At 38.5% G+C, this 16,610-nt stretch overlaps 1 long non-coding RNA gene across 1 annotated transcript; it reads right to left on the bottom strand.

Moving 5' to 3' along the window:
• Window positions 1-326: 326 nt before the first annotated feature.
• Window positions 327-10,723, bottom strand: LOC143885518 (uncharacterized). The gene is made up of 2 exons (XR_013253367.1): window positions 10,372-10,723; window positions 327-1,171 (listed from the first exon to the last, which is right to left on the bottom strand). It is a non-coding gene; the product is annotated as an uncharacterized LOC143885518 (long non-coding RNA).
• Window positions 10,724-16,610: the final 5,887 nt, after the last annotated feature.

The following is a 16,610-nucleotide window of genomic DNA, read 5'->3' as shown; positions in this document are numbered from 1 at the left end:
GTTTCCGGATCTGTAGATCTAAAAAACACAACAAATTAGCTCTGATAACAAGTTGATACAGGGGAAAAAACTAGGAGTTATGCTTTTGGTTTGTGATAGAACTCTGGTGTACAGTCCACAATGTATTGATCAACTTGATTTAGGATTCTCGCCTAATTGAGTCGAATTCAGCTTGACCAACAAATGGATGAAACTTCAGAAGCATTCCATCAAACATTAAGCATGCTACCTCAAATCAACCAAAAGGAACTGTCTGATTTTTAATTGTTTCTGGACAAACATCTTTTGCAACTAATTGTCCTCAGTTTGTACTTTTAACCTTCGGGAGGCTCAATTGCTAATCAAATCTCTATATTGCAGATAACCGAACAACCACTAAAACGAATTGAAAATTCACTCGGACAATCAGATCTAATACTTCAAATCATCAGAAGCTTTTCCAAAAACAACAAAGCTTTTTATACATGTATATGAACTGAGATGTTCACTGACAATTTTACTCACAAAACAACAACAGATCCGAACTAAGATCCAAAGTACTTACCTAGTTTGAGACCTAAAACATGATTCTTTCATAATTCTTCATACAATTTCATCCACAGCACACATGAATCAACCAGGAAATAGATTTTGACCTTTATTGCTCTAGATCTGAGATGAAAAGTAATGAATCTGAGCGAAGAGGAACACCGACTCTATTATATGAAGGAACCTTGCCAATTCAAGGTATATCAATGGTGAGATTGAGAAGGAACTGAAGGAGAACCAGTTCGCTAACTCTTTTCCCACGGATTCAACGAGAAGCTTCTCTCAAAAAATGGAGTTTCCCTCCAAGATCAAAATCACAGATCCCCAATTTCAAAATACCATCGTCAGTCCCCTTGTAACTAAAATGAAGTGGCTTTATATATTAGCCATTACAAAAGTAAGATTCCTAAAATGCCCATAATCAATTAGAAAAGACTGCTGATCAGTTAAGCTAAATGATCATGCTTATTCTCAAATGAAATGAAATGTAACGGCAATGCCCAAATCAGTATATGTGTGGTCCACATTCTTGAATTGGAAAGCCCATCCTGCCATGCCTTGCATCAGTCTCGCGCTTCATCATATCTGCCATTGTTTGGGAAGTAAGGTCCAGCAGGCTCTTTATGTTCAGATATTCTGAAGCCTGAAAACAACAGAACATGAAACATAAAATGAACACCAAAACAGTCAAAATATAAGTCCCTCCAACAACTTCATTATGGTTAAATAAAGAACTACTACCACAAGAAAACATCTTAACAGTGAAATGAATGCTGGTAACAAGTATTTGTTACATAGAGACATTGCATGCGAAGGAATGCATCACTCAGATTTGTTAAGAATACAATGTTAAATAGATGTGACACAGAAAATGTACGCAGAATGCTCTGATAACCCAAATGAATGCCAGTGCCATGTGCATTTGGAGGATTGGGGAGAAGGGAGTGGGTCCCAGCACCTCTCTTTAATTATTGACAAGAAACAGAACCTAAACCCTAAACCCTAACTATATTAATAGAAAATATTAGCAATCAAACTACAAAACCACACCCCCACCGAAAAATGCATACGTCTCAAGGCCAAGAAGCACAGCAAGGGTGGGGAGTAGAAACAAAACATAACCATACGATTCATACCAATAGACGAAGGTTTTTTTTTTCTTTTTGACAATTAACAAAGGATTTTATTGATTGAAGATGGGGACAAGGTGTCCCAGTACATAAGTGTCAAAATTAATATGGCAATATAATGCCTACACCCCATCCCAATAGACGAGGTCTTATTAGCAAACTAACTACAAAACCCCAGCCCACAATATAGTGCATAGGTCTAAAGGCCAAGAAACACAGCAGGGGTGGGGTGCCATGGTGCCATCTGAACAACCATTCTAAAATAAATCAGTGTTGTAGTCCTTTGTAGGCAACACTCACAATGAACCTACAGAGCCTGCTCTCATCTCCATGCTCGCGTTGACGGGTTTGTTTTAATTAAATGTTAAGAAGTTGGTCAAACTTGCTAAATATATCCCTGAAAATAATTCTGGCTGGAACTGTAATTAGCTTTATGTTTGTATGCGGAGTTGGGGTGTGCTTGTGAAGTGTCCAAACATTTAATCTCAAATAGGTCATGACTAATCAATAAAGGCAAAGCAAGGTGATTCCTATGAACAACACAAGCATATTCACATCAAATATAGCCGCAAGACATGCTACACAGATAAGCATTTGGAACAACAATAGTGAATGAATAACGAATGGCATAGGCATGTTCACATTAGACATAGCTACAGGACAAACGCTACAAAGATAGCTTTTTGGTACCTACTAGCCAAAATGTCTCTGATTAAGTATGAATCAAATCGCGTATAACTAAATCACTAAAATATTAAAAAAAAAAGTAGCAATTAGCTTGTTGGTAAGAGGTGGCAAACTAAGTCAAGAAGGGGTTCTTGGATTTAGAAGTTACACTGACGAATATGACTCTTTTTAGTAACTGTCTGTGGAAAAGAGAAGTGATTAAAAAAATGTCAAATAGCCTTTTTGGAATTCTTGTTGTTGAATCTTCAGAAACACATCGGAAAGAATGGAAGAGAACAAAATGCAGGGAATGGGGTGGGAATGAAAAAATCCTGTGACAATCCACCTATCGAAGGATTAAAAACAAACAAATCATTCCCCTCAGCCAAACCAAGTTCTGAAAGACTTCCCAAGACAAGCATTCGAACCTATCACAGGATCAGCTACAACAACAATATACCAGATCTATATGATCAAGACTTTGCTTAATACCAAACACACAAAATGAACAAAAAAAGAACATTAAAAACCCCTTTATCTACAAATAATCATAGCAATGGCTCAGTAATAAAAGCAAACTTTTACAATCCCTTCTCTAACTAACCAGCCCTACATCAACTGCGCTAAATTATAGAGATAAAATACATCAAGATCACTAGATTTATTCATCTGTGCACAACCATGAAAAAAGAACAGTTGACTTGCGCAAGAAACTAAAATTCGGATCATCATCCAAAAAACAACACAAAAGAGACTAAAATCATAATTCCAATGAGACCCGCCAGTCAAGCAATTCCCAGAAGAAACACAGTGAAGAAATAGCAGTCAACGAATGGAAGCCTAATCAAGAAAACCCTAAAAACTCAATTCAATCAAGATGACAAAATTAACTCCAAAGATCATCATCCAAGAAACAACATAAAAGAAGCTAAAAGTATGATTCTATCAAGACCTGGCGATCAATCAATACCCAGAAGAGGCACAAAGAGAAATAGCAGTGAACGGATCGAACCCTAATAAAAAAATCCTGAAAATAAAGATCATAATCCAAGAACAGCAGAAAAGAAACTAAAATACTGATTCCAAGAAGTCCCACCAATCAATCACTATCCAAAAGAGACACAAGAAGAAATAGCAGTCAAAGAATGGAACCCTAATTAAAAATAAAAAAACCCTAAAAACTCAATTCGAACAAGATAAAAGAGAGACAACAAAGATTAGGGGTGTAAACGGATCGAATTCGAATCGGATATTGCTATATCCGAATTCGATTACAGTATACACTATCCGAATTCGGATTTGGATTCGAATTTGACGGATATTTAATATCTATTACCGAATTCGTATCCGTCGGATATTGTTCGAATTCGGATATTATCCGCATCCGTTTATCCGGTAAATTCGAACATTTTCTTGCAGCACTTTATCTTTCTTCTCCCTCTTAATCCTCGAATAAATTTTCCAAACCCTAAAACCAGACCTCTACCTTCTCTTCACAAAATTAACTCTCAAACCCCAAAATATATGTGATCCTCTTCTTCCTTTTAAAAGAAAGGCAGAGAGAGAGAGGCGGTGGGGAAGGATGATGGTGTTGGTAGCGATCTTTGGGTTTTTTCTTTCTTTTCTTTATGTATATGATGGAATGGGTTTGGGCTATTTTGAACAGGGGAAGTGGGAGTGCTGATTGTGGAAGATGAAGAGAAATGGGGATGGAGATGGGATTGAGTTAGAGATGGAGGTGACTGGCGGTGATGGAGGTGGCTGTGAGAAGGTGGAGAGGGGCAGCAGTGGATTTTGGTGGGGTTGGAGGCACCAAGGAATGCCGAAGATGGTGTCTCAGCCTCCTCCTTTCTCCTCTCTCTTGCTTCTCCTTGCAAACCTTAGAAGTCCCATCTTTTAATTGCATTTTCGGTTTCTATATAACCCTAAGTTGGAAAATTGATCTGAGCCGTCCATTTACCATCAATGACTATGGCCTTTTTGCTCTAGAATTCTCTAGAAACTATGACATCTTCTTTCAATCACCATCATCCATTTGTCTCTTTCATCCTACAACCCACATTTGTTGCTTCATACAGAAGCCATGTCAAACTCCAAGAATGCCCTTAAAATGAGAGATTACTTCATTTCCTACCCAAAACACTTTTTGTTTTTGTTTTTTTCTAAGAAGAAAATTCACTTTTCTTTTAGAAACAAAAGATAGTGTTACAAAAAATAAATATTAATGATATTATTAATAATAAATAAAAAGGATTTACTTCTTGGATTCAGATGTTAAACGAATCGGATATACCATTTACCAGATTCGCATCCACTAAGAGCCGGATATCTCATAAACGGATTCGGATAATCTCCGCTTGAAACGGATCCGGATAATCTTCACTTTAAACGGATTCGGATGCGGACGGTAATCGAATTTTCGAATATCCATTTACAACCCTAACAAAGATCATCATCCAAGAAAGGAAAATCATGATTCCAACAAGACCCACCAATCAATTAATAGCAGTCAACAAGTAGAACCCTAATCAAGAAAACCCTAAGAAAATCATGATTCAAACAAGACCCACCAATCAATTAATAGCAGTCAACGAATAGAACCCTAATCAAGAAAACCCAAATTTAAAAAAAAAACAAAAAACAAACATAAAAACTCATTTCGAACAGGATAGAAGAGAAACAACAAAGATCATCATCGAAGAACAAGGCCCACCAATCAATTAACAGCAGTCAAAGAATAGAACTGTGATGTGGAGAAAAAAAATAAAATCCAATAAAGCCATGTTTGCAAATAAGAATAAGTTTGTTGAAATCTGCCCAAGAAGTTAGGAGTTTAATCTTGAATTTTAACGTTAATTGCTTTCTGTTTTAGGTAGCTGCAGATTGTAGGTTGAAAGTCCGAAGAAGTTGGGATTATGTGAGTCAGTTAGGGACAACTGGCATGTATCCGTTAGATGGTGTAAAGGGGGTAAAATAAGAGTCATGGTTCTGTAATTGAAAAGCATTGAATAAAAAATCCCTTTTACCAGTCCTTTTGAGATGCGATCTCCCTACTGAGATCAACTATTATTTCTCTGCTATCTCTCTTTTATTTCATGTTGTGCTGTTGTTTTCTGTCATAGCTCGAAAAAGGAAGAAAAGAATCCCAAGAGATATAACTCTGCGGGACAGTAGCTTTGATCCTAACAAATTGGTATCAGAGCAGGACGAGGGAATGGCTGACGGCACACGTGGCGCTCAGATGGATGAGAGGATGAGGAGCCTACAACATGCGCAAGATGAGCTGAGGGAAACATCTGAAAGGTATGGCCAACTGCTGACCGAGATCATCCGACGTTTGGATGAGTTGCGAACTGTGCCCAGGGAACAGGATGAGTTGCGAACTGTGCCCAAGGACCATGAAGGCTCAACTAGAAGGTCTCAGGTGCAGCCTGGTGTTGGCCAATCTTTTGGCAGCAATGGAGGGATTCAGACCAGTTCAATGAGGCTTGAGTTTCCACGTTTCGATGGTTCCAATCCTGCGGGGTGGCTCTTCAAGGCGCAACAATATTTTTCTTATCATCAGGTTCCACAAGAACAATGGCTAACCATAGCCTCTTTCAACGTGGAGGGAGAGGCCTTGGAATGGTACCAATAGTACATTGGCTATCAACCTACAGCCACTTGGAAGCAGTTTGTTGAAGCTATGGAGTCTCGATTTGGGCCCGACTAGAGTGAAAATTATGCGGGACGATTATCAAAGCTTCACCAAACTTCATCGGTTCTGGAGTACGAAAGGGAGTTCCAACGTCTATCAAATCGCGTACAAGGTCTTTCTGAGGATTATCTTGTTGATGTATACCTCAGTGGATTAAGGGATGAGATTAGGCTTGGTGTTCAAAAGTTTGGCCCAACTACTCTTCCCGAGGCCTTTAGCCTAGCCCGTTTGCAGGAGGAGGAGGTTAATGTGAGGCGGCGCAACATTAAAATTGAAGCAGCTCGGCCCTGTGTGATGCAGCAGCCTGCCAATTCATCTAGAGCTCCAGCCCCTGGCATTACCAAGCTCACTCCGGCCCAAGCTCATGAAAGGAGGGAAAAAGGGCTTTGCTACCATTGTGACGAACGGTTTACTCCAGGTCATCGTTGTAGAACCCAGAAATTATATTGGGTTGAAGGCTAGTTGGATAGTGATGAGGATGTGGTTATGGAGGACGATATGAAGGAGCCTGACCATGATGATGGCGATGATGGGGTAGCACCTGAAATATCTGTACATGCTATTGCAGGGACCCGTGCACCACAGACAATGAGAGTTGAGGGAACTCTCCGACAATGCAAGCTCACTATTCTCATCTATAGTGGATCAACCCACAATTTCATGGATCCCACGGTCATACAAAAGGCTAATCTCCCAACACAGTCAGATGCCACATTTGAGGTAATGGTGGCCAATGGTGAGAAGTTGAAGGGCAGCGGCAGATGCAAGGGAGTGGCAATGCAAGTTCAAGGAGTGCCGATCAAGGCGGACTTCTATTTGTTATCGTTGGGTGGATGTGACGCAGTCCTTGGTGCTGCATGGCTGTTGACATTGGGCCCAGTGTTATGGGATTTTTCGTCATTATCAATGAAATTTAGAGGGGAGAAAGGAGAGTATGTATTGCAAGGCAATCCATCTTCCAACTCCAAAGTTGTTGGGTCTAAAAAAATGTCTAAGCAGTTGAAGGCGTCTGATCGGGCTTATGTACTACAGCTCTACAATATGATTGTTCAGCCCAAGCCTGTTGAGGTTGATTCGAAGGTGCAGCAAGTATTGAATCAATTTACTGATGTTTTTGAGGAGCCCAAGGGATTACCACCATCAAGATCTCAGGATCATTGCATACCCCTTATCAGTGGAGCTCATCCCGTGTCTGTACGTCCCTACAGGTATCCCTACTTTCAAAAATCTGAAATTGAAAAGATCGTAAAAGAATTGTTGTCGTCTGGGGTGATCCGCCCTAGTGTTTCCCCCTTTTCTTCTCCAGTTCTATTAGTTTGCAAGCATGATGGATCTTGGAGAATGTGCGTCGATTACAGGGCTTTGAATAAAGTCACTGTAAAGGACAAGTTTCCTATTCCTGTAATCGATGAACTTTTGGATGAGCTACATGGATCCACGGTCTTCAGTAAGCTCGATCTGAGATCTGGCTATCATCAAATCCGAGTCAAAGGCGAAGACATTCCCAAAACAGCGTTTAGGACACATGAGGGTCACTATGAATTTTTAGTGATGCCCTTTGGCCTCACTAATGCATCCTCAACGTTCCAAGCTCTTATGAATGATGTCTTTCGGCCATATTTAAGGAAATTTGTGCTAGTATTTTTTGACGACATTTTAGTCTACAGCAAATCTACTAACGAGCATTTGCAGCATTTAAGAGCTACTTTGGAGGTGTTGCGCCAACACAAGTTATTTGCCAAGAGATCCAAATGTTCATTTGGGCTGTCTGAAGTCCAATATTTAGGCCATGTGATATCTAAACAAGGCGTTGATGTTGACCAAGATAAGGTGGCTGCCATGCTTAAATGGCCACGGCCCACATCTGTGAAGGCATTGAGAGGTTTCTTGGGTCTCACCGGATATTACAGAAAATTTGTTCAAGATTACGGCAAAATCGCAGCTCCTTTGACAGCACTTTTGAAGAAGGATGCATGGGGATGGTGTGAAGAATCTGAACTCGCTTTCCAAAATTTGAAGATGGCAATGACTTCAGCTCCTGTTTTAGCCCTTCCCAACTTTGCTCTTCCATTTATTCTAGAATGTGATGCGAGTGGTGTCGGAGTGGGGGCTGTTCTGATGCAAATGGGGCAGCATATTGCTTTCTATAGTCAAGCCTTGCATGGAAAGAATCTCTCATTGTCTACATACGAGAAGGAATTATTGGCAATTATTATGGCAGTTAAAAAATGGAGCCCTTATGTATTGGGCGACAATTTGTGATTCGTACGGACCAGAGGAGTCTCAAATTCTTGTTGGAACAAAAGGTGGCTACCCCTGCTCAGCAACGGTGATTATCTAAGCTAATGGGCTATAACTACCAAATTGAATACAAAAGAGGAACTGATAATTCGGTAGCTGATGCTCTCTCTCGTGTCCAAGAAGGAAAGAATTTTGCAATTTCTACCATTGTGCCTACTTGGGTTGAGAGAGTTAGAGAAGAATTAGTGGGGGATGTTTATCTTCAAAATTTAAAGAAGAAAATTGAAGAAAAGAAGGTAAGTTCAGTTAGATATAAGGAGATTGATGGGGTTTTATGGAGAAAAGGAAGGATTGTTTTGGGGCCCAGTTCTCCTTTGAGAAATGAGATTTTCAGAGAGCACCACTATACACCAACTGGTGGTCACAGCGGAATTCAGAAGTCTGAGGAAAATAAGGAAGGTTTTTTATTGGCCAGGAATGAGGAAAGATATAAAAAAAAATGGGCGCAAGAGTGAGATTTGCCAGCAAGTTAAATATGAGAATGTGGCATATCCCGGGTTGTTGCAACCCCTTCCAATTCCCGATAAAATTTGGACGGACATCTCCCTTGATTTTATTGAGACTGCCCATCTCAGCTACCAAGTCTGCTATTCTAGTGGTTGTTGATAGGTTATCCAAGTACGGGCACTTCATTCCAATCTCACATCCGTATACAGCTCAAGGGGTGGCTAGAGTATTCTTTGAAAATACATTTAAGTTACACGGTCTACCTTCCACTATTGTCTCTGACATGGATCCTGTGTTCACTAGCAATTTTTGGCGGGAATTATTCAAGCTGCAAGGAACTCAATTAAGAATGAGTTCAGCGTATCATCCTCAGTCGGATGGCCAAACTGAGGTGCTCAATCGATGTTTGGAGAACTATTTGAGGTGCTTTGCATCTTATTAACCAAAAACATGGGTTAAATGGGTCCCATTGGCTGAGTGGTGGTACAATCCCACATACCACTCTGCCATTAAAATGTCTCCTTTTGAAGCAGTCTATGGAGTGGTGCCGCCAACTGTGCTCTTATATATTCCGGGTTCTTCTAGAGTACCAGCTGTGGAAGAAGAATTAAAAGAAAGAGATAAGATCCTCCGTGCTGTTAAAGAAAATCTTCGGGTGGCTCAAGAACGAATGAAACAATTTGCTGATAAGCATAGATCTGAGAGAACCTCTCAAGAGGGAGATTTTGTCTAGGAGGTTGGTTAAGAGAGGGAACATAGCTGATGTTGAAGTCTTGGTGCAATGGGAAGGTGTCCCTGAAGCAGATGCTACTTGGGAGAGATTGAAAAGTTTGGAGGAGCGTTACCCAGATGCTAACCTTGCGGACAAGGTCAATTTGAGGAGGGAGGATTGATGTGCAAAAAAAAAAAAAAAAAAAAAAAAAAAAAAAATCCAATAAAGCCATGTTTGCAGATAAGAATAAGTTTGTTGAAATCTGCCCTAGAAGTAAGGAGTTTAATCTTGAATTTTAACGTTAATTGCTTTCTGTTTTAGGTAGCTGCAGATTGTAGGTTGAAAGTCCGAAGAAGTTGGGATTATGTGAGTCAGTTAGGAACAACTGGCATGTATCCGTTAGATGGTGTAAAGGGGGTAAAACAAGAGTCATGGTTCTGTAATTGAAAAGCATTGAATAAAAAATCCTTTTTACCAGTCCTTTTGAGGTGCGATCTCCCTACTGAGATCTACTATTATTTCTCTGCTCATAGCTCGAAAAAAGAAGAAAAGAATCCCAAAAGATATAACTCTGCGGGACAGTAGCTTTGATCCTAACAAACCGTAATCAAGAAAACCCTAATTTTGTTTTAAAAAAAACATAAAAACTCAATTCGAACAAAGATAAAAGAGAAACAACAAAGATCATCATTCAAGAATAAGACCCACCAATCAATTAACAGCAGTCAACAAATAGAACCCTAATCAAGAAAACCCTAAAAATTCAATTCATAGAACCCTAATCAAGAAAACCCTAAAAACCTCAATTCATAGAACCCTAATCAAGAAAACCATAAAAACCCAATTTTAAAAAAAAAATAACAAAGAGATCTCATAGCATATTTTCTTACCAAGATGTGATCAATCAAGGTGGCCTGATCGACCCATTTTGCCCTTCACGTTTGGGAGAGCAATCACATTATCAGCCCAATCATCCTCGATCAAGTGTTTGATCGTCTCAGTATAAATGCGCCCCCTTTGCAGTACGCATACGTCCCCCTTACAACGTCAACAGTGGGCTACTTTAACACTTTTTGACGTCAAATCACGTTAAAAGGGGGGCGAATTTGTACTATAGGGGGTAAAAATATCATTGCCTTTATCATCTACATCATATGAAGGTTATTTTATGGATAAAAGGAGCCGCAAGACATAGAAAGTTGATATGTAAAGTACACGTTTGAGTCTATCTAAGGAACTATGTCATAGTATATGCCTATATGGGATATTATGAAATCTAATTTGATTTGATTAGGTGGTAGATTAAGTATTAGTGCTATATTAGGTAACTGTACTAGAATAGGATTAGCTATTTCCTTTCTTATCCAAATCTCCTTCCATGTTTATCTTTATGTGTAGTAAAAAACATCTAAGTTCAGTAAAAGGGAAGTGAGATATCTGCCCCTTTTGATCACCAGCCCCTCTTTAGTCAGTGTTTGTGGCAATTAGGGGTATTAAATTCTTTTGACATAAGTACAACAGCCCCTCTTTAGTCATTGATACACTGACAGGGGTGTTCCTGGTGATAGAAGGGGCGGATATATCACTTCCCTTCCCTTAAACTTATCAGACTACCCCATAGGAAAATAAAGTTATTTTAGATCTAAAATAAACAATAAGAAATTGAAAGTTATTTTAGATTAAAAAGAAGCCGTAGGAAAGTGAAAGTTGATATGTAAAGTATACATCTGACCTAGTATAATTAGAAGAGGGCACCCGTGTATGCTATTATAAATACACTTTGATGAAGTGGATCCAAATCCAATGGGGAAGCCCTTGCTATTGTTTTTTGCAGGGGACTTTATGAAGAAGCATGCATATACAATTAAACAAGTTGCAAGCTGGAGATGAGAAGATGTCAAGAGTTAATATTAAAATAATAAACTTTATAACGTGAGACGAACGGTATGGCCCACAATTTCGCCCCACATGTAGCCGGGCCGGGATTCACCCCACCCAACCCGTACGGCTTGGATGGACCCATGTTTTTTTTCTTTTTATTCCCATTTCAGTCCAAAATCCCTAAAATTTGGTAACCCAGTTGAAAAGAGCAAAGTTAAGTATAAAAAAAACTAACATAGCTTTTTTACCAAATTTACCATTTGGGTAAAAAACAGCAAAATACATTTGGTTAATGATAGCTGGCAGTTACCAAATTTAACCTTGATTGAGAGAGACCTACAGTAGTTTTTTTTTTTTTTCACGATAAAGAGTGAAGATTTTAGGGATTTGATATATTGCTATCATTTTGGTAAAAAGCGGCAAAACTTTGTTAATATAATGATAAGCTATTGTTAACCTAGTTTTTTTGGATCTTTTGACACCCTTAATTCATTTGGGTTTTTACGGGGACCTGTGGGTTTACCCAACCTAGCCCAGTTTTGATGGGTTCGGCTGGGCAAGGTCAAATTTCAATGAATTTCAACGGGTCACTAATTTAATGACCCAGACCTGTAAATCACGGGCAGACTAGGTGCACCCGCGTGTCCGGGTCACGTTTTGCTAGGTCTAAACTCATGTATTGATGGGCGGGAGCCCACCATATCAACCAAACCCATGCAATGGATGAGGTCCTCTATTTTACACCTCGTGTTACCATCATTTCCACTAAAACCCATCCGTAGAGTCGGCCCACCAATTTACACCTCATATTTTGATGGGTTGGGCCCACCATTTTACACCATGCATAGCGGCATGGCCCTCTACCTAGTCAGATATGCAAAACATCACTTGTCATTCATTATTTTCATAGAATTTTTTTATTCAATATTTATTTCAATGGAATTTTTTTTTCAAAATTTACTTAATTTCTCCATTAATAAAAAAAATTCATATTTTCATGGAAACTTGTAACCTATTATACCTCGTACTTTTTCCATGAATTTTTTTTACACCTCATATATAGCATGGGGCTAGGATTGCTTGTTGCCCATATATCGAGTTAATATATTGAGAATTCTCTGTTGCTACCCAGCGCCCTGTTTTTACCACTTTCGCCCCCTTTTCGACTTGTAACCTAAAACAGCAGGTCATACACAAAATGACCCCACATAAAGAATTGGGTCCTTCATTCGGTGTGGGCCCTTCAGAAAAGATTGGCATCCTGAAAATCATAGCCATTAGATGATCCTTATTTTCAACGGATTGGTGAAATTTGACCTTAGATTAGAATTTGTTTAATTTTCTTGGCCATAATGTATTGTCTGTTAAAGCACATGCCATCTCACTGTTGGATCACCTGGTTGCTAGATTAAGATACTGGGCGCGATTAGGATAATCTTTATTTTTCTCTTTCCATACTTATCTGGGTCACAATACTAATTTTTTTGTTTCCCCCATCTAATCAATCTAGTCATCTGCTTTGACCTATTAGTTATCTTTTATTTCATTACTTCTTTCAAACTGTGCCATTACCATCCCCTACTTTTTGTGCATTCTCCTTGCTTTCTTACTTTCTCTCTTTACTTATTTTAGTTGAGCGTGCCTCAATTAGGTTCGTGCCTCGAATAGTAGCTCTATTCAATAAGGCGTCAATTCTCTCGTAGTTCACGCCTGAAAAATTAAATCAAGCTTCCATGAGGTTTTAGTACACATGCCATCCTATGAGGTATAGGCATGGTTTAAAATTTCGGTTTCGGCAACCATTTCGGACCCCACCAAAAACCGAAATTTTGGATTTAATTTTGGCGAAATCCGAAATTTCGGATTTAATTTTGTAACACTTTTTTTTAATAAATAATGGCATTTAATTGAAATTTCAGACCGAAATCCGAAATTTCGTTCCAAAATTTGATAAATGGCGGAAAATGAAATTTCGGAAAATTTCGGTTTCAGTCCCCACTTAAATCCGAAATTGGATTTCGGTCGAAATCTAAAACCATGGGTATAGGTCGCTAGTGGCGCATTCATACGAGGATAAATAAACAAAACAGCCTCGTATATCGTGGTTCATCTTGCCTATATTAGCTATTTTTTAAGGTCACTTCGTAGCTCTAGCAAGCAATGCCTCCTTCAGCATCAATGACAACATATATTGATTAAAATCACCAGTAGACACTCATCAACAGATAAACCTTCGATAGTGTGCATCAATCTTCGTGATTGATTAGGTGATTGATTAGGATACTAGGCTAGATTAGAATAATTTATATTTATCTCTTTTCATACTTATATTAATCACTTTTATGTTTATCTCCTAAGTGCTCCGGATGACTAAAGTATATCTGGGTATTTTCTTTTTTGTTTTCTCTTTTGGATTAATGGATCATGTAGATGGTTATATGTTAGAAAATGGTAGTGAATTCCGGGCAAAATCGCTACACGCAGCGGAATAAAATCGCGTATAACAAAAAATTTAACAACTTTGTCCTAAACCCAGGTATTCTAGGATCTAGATTTTCTTATGGTGATCAAATAAAAGACATGTAATAAACAAAATACCTTTCTTTGAGTAGAGAAGAAAACCGTCTGCTTGATCTACTCCTCGAACGTTTGCAAAGGATCCAAACACCGTAAACCCCCAAGTTGATATGATGGAATCTTTTGTTTTGCACAAAGGGGATAGAAGAACAATTGTCCTTGATTGTATTCTGATCTAAATCAGAATATGTATATGGGAAAACACCTTTAAGATGATGGAGCTTTGCTTGTTGAATACCTTTTGTGTTCAAAACCCAAAAACAGAGAGAGAGAGAGAGAGAGAGAGAGAGAGAGAGAGAGAGAGAGAGAGAGAGAGAGAGAGAGAGAGATGGACGAATTAAGGAGTGTCAATATTAATTCCAGCAACTTGGGTAACCCAATTCGTCCACCTTTTGTGGTTTAAATAATGTTGTGTGTTGCTTTTTACAATTCCCAAAAGTTACTTTCACTGGTATCTAAAAATTGGAAACTAGTAAATGTTAGAAAAGTCAACAATGGAAACGTATAAGCTAAATATATGGCTACCCAAAAAGAACATGGCTTATTTCTCAACTCTCTTGGGTTTCCATTTTATATTAATTTTTGTTTCCAAAACTTTTGGTCAAAGATTCACTTTATCTCTCTTTCCATTCATACAAGCTTTTTCTTTCTTGCTCTATGCAACTATTTGTTTCCCTGTTTTCTCTTAAAGGATATTTGAATCAGATATTATAATAATAATATTTTTCCTATGCTACCCTTAATAGATGGACGAAATTTCATTTTTAAGGCACTATGTCTAACAATCTCCCACTTACCCTCAACATGAATTTTTGTCCAACACGGTTAAATTCAAATACTTATTTAATTCTTCTAATTAAATAAATAATTCCCATCCAATGAGAATAAAGGCTCAATCTAAACAATATTTAATTCCCAAAATTCCCTTTAGTTAACAATTAACTAAATTGGTATTCCAAATGCATCCCATAGTGCATATACACTACTAGACCTCTCCCTTTACATCAAATGCGACGAAACCAGTTTGCTTGTGCAATCCAATAAATGTGGGACCCTTATCTAATAGATACAAGCAAGTCAATCGTGTTGTGAGTGGGATTGTTGTAGGGATTCAACGGTCGATCCTGCAGAGCCCAATGGTGGGCTTGATGCAGGGTAAATGGCAAAGATGCGGTTGATTCAAAGGCTACTAGTATAATTCCTAAAACAACAAAGAGACATACCACTAGAACAATCTATAAATGTTGATTCTTTCACACATTTAATCAAACAACAAACAAGCAAGACTAAAACAAAGCCTGTAAATGTTGGTTCAATGCAAGAGACTTGGCTTCTTAGGCTTTAATAGTTGGAAATAACCAATGCTTCCAGACATACTTGGAAATTCAGAGTTTTGAATTAATCCATTCAGATGCATCTAGCAAAAATTGTCTGCCATGAAAATCTGAGCAAAGGCTTTTCCCTCTTCGATCAAGTCACTGAATCGGTCTTGATATAACCAGATCTACTCAAACTCCCAAATTCTAACGGTAAAAATTCCAGAATTAGTTCCACTCAGTCAGCAAGAAAAGTTTTTAGGTCAGACCTAGAGAGGAAAAAAACATTAAATCCAGATCTAGATGATCTGCTTGCTTAGAATTTCTTGAAACTCCATAATCGAACAATCCAAGGTGCTTAATTCCATCTCTGATATTAATTTTTTTTGTCAAAAATTCACTCTTAAAAGGGATTTAAACTAACAAATGGAAAGATCTTACCAATTGTAATGTAACTTGAGGCTTTTGAATCAAAATGAAATCAGTAGCTTGGAGTGGAGACACCAAGCTTCAATTTCAGCAGCACAAACAATGCCGAACAAAAAGATGAACAGGACAAGAAGAGAGCTTCAAAATCCAGCTCGTTTCCTCCTTGATCTCACGATTTTTTCTCCCACCAGTTCTTTCTCCAGAACTCCTTCTATGTTTCAAATGAAAATTACAAGGACTGCTAAAAATGATGGAGGGAAATGCTATTTATACCCCCTTTTACAAATGAAAATCAAATGCAAATGAGACTAGAAACAATATGAAATGAAATGTGACCTAAATGTGCATGTGTGTATGTGCCATTGACACAAAAACACTTATTAGTGATAAGAAAGGACTAAACAAACTATTTCGTGTAATGTTTCTTTTAACCCTCGGATCGGCCACTGGCTGGCCCACCATCCATGAGAGGAGAGATATGATGATTCCTTTGCATCAGGGCTCCACTGCGATCTTGCTCCGTAGTCCAAACTACAATCGCATTAGATCAATGGCCTCCATCAAGACGTAGTCCTGAAGATAACCGTCAAATCATCTTATCCCTAATCACATCCAATATGTGCAAGTCCTTTCTCCGTTCTTCATCTACTGAGTTGGGTCCTATGGGGGCTAGACATACACCACTCCTGGGCCCACTCTCGGTATACTTTTCAGTCAAGCAGTTTAGGCCCACAAATGCATTTGCTAAAACTATTCAAAAATATTTTCGTAAAATAATTTGATAAAACATTTATCAAATCCACCTGGCGAGGTATTTTATAGGTCTACTGCTTTGACCAAAACTGTAGATGATTGCCTCATGTATATGAGGTGGAGAATTTCATGTCGGGTATCCCTATTAGTCTCGTAGGTTGGTCCACGCTTCT

The sequence above is a fragment of the Tasmannia lanceolata genome, unplaced genomic scaffold (assembly GCF_043159265.1).
Source record: "Tasmannia lanceolata isolate RefF3 unplaced genomic scaffold, GAP_Taslan_0.1 ptg000008l, whole genome shotgun sequence".
NCBI classification, from domain to species: domain Eukaryota; kingdom Viridiplantae; phylum Streptophyta; class Magnoliopsida; order Canellales; family Winteraceae; genus Tasmannia; species Tasmannia lanceolata.
This window is presented reverse-complemented; position numbering and strand designations above follow the sequence as displayed.